Source organism: Arachis ipaensis, chromosome B04, assembly GCF_000816755.2.
Source record: "Arachis ipaensis cultivar K30076 chromosome B04, Araip1.1, whole genome shotgun sequence".
In the NCBI taxonomy this organism is placed as follows: Eukaryota; Viridiplantae; Streptophyta; class Magnoliopsida; order Fabales; family Fabaceae; genus Arachis; species Arachis ipaensis.
In genome coordinates this window covers 89,032,849-89,039,291 of record NC_029788.2, presented here as the reverse complement: position 1 = coordinate 89,039,291, position 6,443 = coordinate 89,032,849, and the positions used below count along the sequence as shown (strand labels likewise).

General features: G+C 34.3%; 1 long non-coding RNA gene across 1 annotated transcript; it reads left to right on the top strand.

The window, feature by feature from the left end:
- Positions 2,342-4,683, top strand: LOC110270698. Its single transcript, XR_002360342.1, has 3 exons — positions 2,342-2,474; positions 4,348-4,431; positions 4,582-4,683. It is a non-coding gene; the product is annotated as an uncharacterized LOC110270698 (long non-coding RNA).

Sequence of the window (6,443 nt, the reverse complement as noted above, 5' to 3'; positions counted from 1 at the left end):
AACTTTGTGTGAAAAGGCTAATTAGCGAGGAACAATGTTACTAGCTAATCCGTCACAAAGACTTGAAATGCATTTTGCGATGGACAATTTTTTAGATAATTTGTCCTCAAAGTTTTTAGTTTTAGCGAGCAACTAGTTTCTCGCTAATTTGTCGCATAATATTGTAAAATTTAAAATTAGGGTCGCGACAGAAAACAGTCGTCGCTAACTCATCGTAACGGATAAATCATTCAGTTAGGGAAGTGGTCCTTGCTAATCAGTCGCTAAAGTGGAAATACAGATATTGAGCGCTTAGGACCTAAGTATCGAGAAATTTGCGACCGTTTAACAATTGACACACTTCATTTGCTGATTTCAAGTCGCTGATTAGCGGGCAAAATACATTTGTCGCTAAGTTGTCGCAAGTTTAATTTAGCAAGCGACTTGGCAACTGCAATTTTGTCGCAAAACAAAAGCTATATCCTACCTAATTTTGTAGCAAATTACTCGCTAATTTTGTTAAAATCTGTCGCAAAGTTATCACAAATCCAAAGCTAACCGAGAAAATGTTAGAAGTAACTGGTCACTGGTGTGCGAAATCAGAACTCGCACAATTTCACCGGCAAGTGCACTGGGTTGTCAAAGTAATACCCCAGGTGAGTGAGGGTCGATCCCATAAGGATTGTTGGACTGAGTAAGCAATGGTTATCCTACAGGTCTTAGTCAGGTGAAATAGAGAAAGAGTTGTTGTTATTGTAGGCGCATGAAACAAGAAAGTAAAGAAAGCAATTAAAGATTAGTAAAGAAACAATATATAAAAATAGTTAAGGCTTTAGAGATGCTTATCCTTCTGAATTAATACTTCTTACTATCTAAAGTAACAATGAATGATTAATTCTTTGGCAAACTGTAAGTGATTAAAACCTGTCCATTCAGCAAATTAATCTCCTCCAATCCTACTCAAAACGCTACAGACAAGGTCAGATCTTGCATCGTTGAAGCCATGATGTTCATGTGACCCTTCATCTACGTCGTTAAAAGTCGTGACGTCCCTTCAGTGTTTCGTCTTCGTAGCCACTGACGCGCCATCGTATCTTTGTTTCCAACCCCATCATCTCCATCGTCTCACCATCTAGTGTGTTCCATCATCCTCCTTGTAAAAATGCAAGCCTAATACTTGCTTACTATTTAACAGGTTGTTTAACAATTTGTACTACAAAAAAAACACCCATTCAACCACACTTTTTTTAAGCTACATTTGAAAAGCGTAGCCTTTACAGTTTTTTCCGTGTTACCCTTTTATAAGAGAATAGAAAACACAATTGTGGCATGGTTTAAAAAGTGTAGCCTTAGATACAATAAAAATCACTAATCGTAGCCTTATGTTGATATCTATGGGTACACTTTTTGTACCAAAGAGAACACTTTTAAAAAGTAACGTTTTTGTTATATTTTGGGTGTGCTTCAAAAGTGATGCCTAATATATCTAGCCCAAATGATGACACTTAGGCTTGGTTTGGTAAAGCTTTTCGAAGAGGTATTTGTGATTTTTAAAAGCTCAAGCTCCTTATTTTGTGTTTGGTAAATCGAAAAGACCATGTGCTTGTGCTTGTAGCTTTTAAAAGATCGGGGATACTTTTGAAAGCACCTAAGATAGAGCTTCTCAAAGTTGGCTTCTGCTTTTCAAAATTTAAAAGTCTAATATAACCTCATATGTTAACTAATTTTCAAATTTAATGCTTACATTTATGTCTATTATAGTATTTTTAAATTTTAAAAGCTATTTTACCAAATGCAATTGATGTTGCTTGTGTTTATTAAAAGCTATTTTTAATTTGATTTACCAAACATAAATGCTGCAACTTTCAAAAAATCATATTTTAAAAGTTAACTTTTATAAGCTACCTTTGAAAAATAAAAGCTTTACCAAACTAAGCCTTAGTAAATTTTTCTTCCCCTTTCCTGCCAAAAGCACACACTACAGAATTATTTTTCCCCTTTCCCCCCTTTCGCCATCAGAATATCAGATCAAAGAAAGGTTTTGCCCCCCTCGCCTTCGCAATTCACCTTCGAATAGTTTAAAACCCTAACCCTAACACACCCACACACTCACACTCACTCACCATCACTCACCGCTGCCACCACGCCCCCTTTCACACATACACACCCCCCAGATCTAAGAAAAAGAGTGAACTAGAGGGAGCAGAGGAGGGACACGGAGATGAGAGGGTGCTAGCGAGAGAACAGAGAGTGAGAGGGGGTCACCGCCATAACTCCGCTGCAGCCGCCGCCATCACCGTCATGGAGTAGGGAGCTTGGAGGAGAGAGAGACGATTCGCATACGAGATGGAGAGAGAGGACAAAGACACGACGCAAGAGAGAAGGAGGCTGTTCCGCCGTGCACTGTGGTCGCTCCTGGGGTCGATTGAAGCCGCCGCCGCTGCTAGGACTTGCCGTGCTTTTGTCCTCACTTTCGGCTTCTACGATTACTTCCTGTCCGTACTCCTAACCTCTCTCTCTCTCTCTCTCTCTCTCCAACTTTCATTTTATTCTCATTTGAATTTCAATTTCAATTTCGATTCGATGTCTCTGCAGGCAACAATATATTTTAGAAGTTGTATTGGACTGGAAGAGAGGGAAGGGGAGGGTTTGAACTTTGAACTGTAATGATAAATTTAACTCACGAACACACCCTTAATGGCCCTTTGGGAAACAATTCCTATTGCAACAAATTTGAAGTCTATTAAAATAATCTGCCTACTTTTCATTCCTTTCTCTGAGATTTTCGTCTGTGGTTAACTCTAAAGAGCACATTGAATCATGATTGATTTAACTTATAGCTCATGCTGGAGAATTGAGGCAACTGGTTGGTGTTTATCTTATTGGTGCTGCATACATTACATGATTTGAGTTAAAAATTTTTACTGTTTGTAAGCTTGCTGTTTGAGTTAAAATTGTCATTGATATAATTATTGGTCGGATTAACTAGAAACGTGTAAAATGCTTTTACTTTGTTTTGTTAACATTGATCTAAGAAATCTTTGCATTATAGTTAGAATTTTGTTGGACCATATGCTTTATTTTAGGTACACAAGCTTTTTGGCAGTTGCTGTTGGAATTGTGCTCTTTCTTTTGGTGGATTTTTTGCTGTTCTAATATGTTTCTTTTTTGGGAGGTTCTTATTCTGATTTTTATGGTTTTAAATTTTTATAATTTCTATTTCTTCCTTTGTTAGAGTTTGATTTTTTATTTTACATTTTGCTTTATGATTTTGCATTTTGCTTCATCAGAGTTTGTTGATTTTCCTATATTTTGCTGATCGAATCCATATAATTGCCATAGTTTTTTTGCATGTGGTAGCTTTATCTGATCCATGTGGCATTGCTTACATTTTGCATTTCATGATTTGTTTGTATTTCTTCTTCTCTCTCTCTCTCTCTCTCTCTCTCCAACTTTCATTTCATTCTCATTTGAATTTCAATTTCAATTTCGATTCGATGTATCTGCAGGCAACAATATATTTTAGAAGTTGTATTGGACTGGAAGAGAGGGAAGGGGAGGGTTTGAACTTTGAACTGTAATGATAAATTTAACTCACGAACACACCCTTAATGGCCCTTTGGGAAACAATTCCTATTGCAACAAATTTGAAGTCTATTAAAATAATCTGCCTACTTTTCATTCCTTTCTCTGAGATTTTCGTCTGTGGTTAACTCTAAAGAGCACATTGAATCATGATTGATTTAACTTATAGCTCATGCTGGAGAATTGAGGCAACTGGTTGGTGTTTATCTTATTGGTGCTGCATACATTACATGATTTGAGTTAAAAATTTTTACTGTTTGTAAGCTTGCTGTTTGAGTTAAAATTGTCATTGATATAATTATTGGTCGGATTAACTAGAAACATGTAAAATACTTTTGCTTTGTTTTGTTAATATTGATCTAAGAAATCTTTGCCTTTTAAAAGAATTTTGTTTGATAATATATTTTATTTTAGATACACAAGCTTCTTGGTAGTTGTTGTTGGAATTGTGCTCTTTCTTTTGGTGAATTTTTTGCTATTCTAATATGTTCCTTTTTTTTGGGGGGAGTGCTTATTCTGATTTTTATGGTTTTAAATTTTTGTAATTTCCATTTCTTCCTTTGTTAGAATTTGCTTTTTGATTTTACATTTTGCTTTATGATTTTGCATATTGCTTCATCAGGGTTTGTTGATTTTCCTATATTTTGCTGATCGAATCCATATAATTGCCATAGTTTTTTTGCATGTGGTAGCTTTATCTGATCCATGTGGCATTGCTTACATTTTGCATTTCATGATTTGTTTGTATTTCTTCTTTAGTTGACTCCTATCCTTTCTTTCAAGTTCCAGTGATTGCTTCACGTGTTATAAGTTGTATATGATGCCATTGGAACTCTAGCTGAAGCTGTTGGTAGGGAGCTGAATCAGGTATGTTATTTTTAATAGCTTTTCATAGAAGGGTAAGCAACCTTCCCTACGTAGAAGTTTCTCTTTCTCTTTTCTTCTTAAGTTATTTTTCTTGCATTCTTTTGTGTCTAATGAATTTTCATATGAACTACTTTTTTCCTTGTTTTGCAGCCTGTTTATCTTGACATTCTCATGCCACCATTAATAGAGAAATGGTAGCAACTTTCAAATTCAAACAAAGATCTCTTTCCTCTCTTGGAATGCTTTATATCTATAGAACTTGTATGCACCCAACTTTTTCTTATGTTTTATCTGTTAGAAAATGTCTTATCTTGTCTATGATGTTATGTACTTTGAAAGCATTTATTTCACATTTCGATGTCTCGATATAGGTCCTCTTTTTTTTGTCAATTTTATAACTTCTACGGTATGCTTTGATTTCCAATTCTCACATGCATCTCTGAATATTTTCATGATTTGGTTGTAATAAATCAAAATAATTAAACTGGCAATGTTCAGTACTTCCCTTTCCTACTAGCATGATCCAAGCAACTTCGTAATTACAATCATTAGTTTAAGTTTCAGTTGCTTTGAATGTTGTGGCCACATTTAATTCATCTTAGTTGGTGCTATTTATGTTGATAATAAGAACCATTATTACACCTTTTTTTTTGTATACAAGGTTCTCTACTACAGTCAATTTAATGATATGATTTCTGCTGCATTTTATAATGACTTATTTCTCATACTAAAAGTTAAGCCAAGCAGCTGATATGTGTATTTCTGGTATTAGTTTAGGGTTCAGCTGAATGGTTGTATTTTTTCAATTATTTTACTAATGTACTATGTTATCTATACAGGAAATTTCTAAGGTAAAAGAGGCTATTTCAATAGCAAATAATCCATGCTGGTCTATTGGAGAACTTGCAATTATGGTATGTTAATGTTATGTGCTACACTCTGATTAAATTTTGTAGAACTGTATTGTGGCTGAAATCTAATTGGCTTAGTCAGAGTTATGTGTATAATGTAATTTTAAACTATTAGTTTCAAAAGCCAATTAGGACAAATGGCTCTGCTTTTTGTTATAGCTATTTGGCTGTTATCTTTTAATTTTCCACTTATGTATTTTTGTCTTATGAAATTTTATAACAAGATTGTTTTAGTTCTGGAGAGTATTTCGGTTTATTTATATATTTAATTGGAATCTTTTAGATGGTTGGGATTTTCTAGGTCTTGTCAGAGTTCTATGCATTCACTAAATTTTCTATGATATACGACAAATTTTGGAAAGCATGTTATTTATCTAAACTGACAAAGAGTTGAATGGCACTCTTGTTAGACAATAGGCTTTGGATATCTTTAAATAAATATTATTGCTCTAGCTCCTTGTTTTGGAATAGATTCCTATAACTTGGCATTGGAGTCTCAGCTCAAATATTCTACAGATTTTGTTATCTGATATTTATGTCTATGTGGTTTCTTTTTTCCACCATGAGTCTTTTTTCGACCATGAGTTTCCATTTTTTGTTTTTGATGTTCGGTTATTAGAGTGAATAGCTTTTGACATAAACTTATTCTTTTCTATTTTCTCCCCTCATGTGAGAGTTGAACAGATTCAAGAAAAGAAGATCAAGAAAAGTTCTGACATGAATGTTGACCATTTGAAAGCAGTGAGAAATGGCTATAGTTCAAGTAATTCCAGTAGCTCCATTCCTTACCTTGCAAATGGAGGCATGCCTTCACTAAAATTACCTGTAGTAGTTGTACTTTGGTCTTTCAGTTGATTTTTTCCTCCTCACATTTCTATCTTGAGGGTAAAACTTTAATGTGATGTTTCTCCGTGAACAAGAATTTGATGTATTAATTATTAACTGAAAATAAGAGACAAAGCTATGCAAGGTTTACTACAGATTTGGTTCTTGGCTGAATAAGTTACAACTGTCTTTACATCTATATTTTATTTACAGATAATTTTTATTATTTAAAGAAATTATTTAGTATAATTATTACAGAAAAATTAGCGACATACT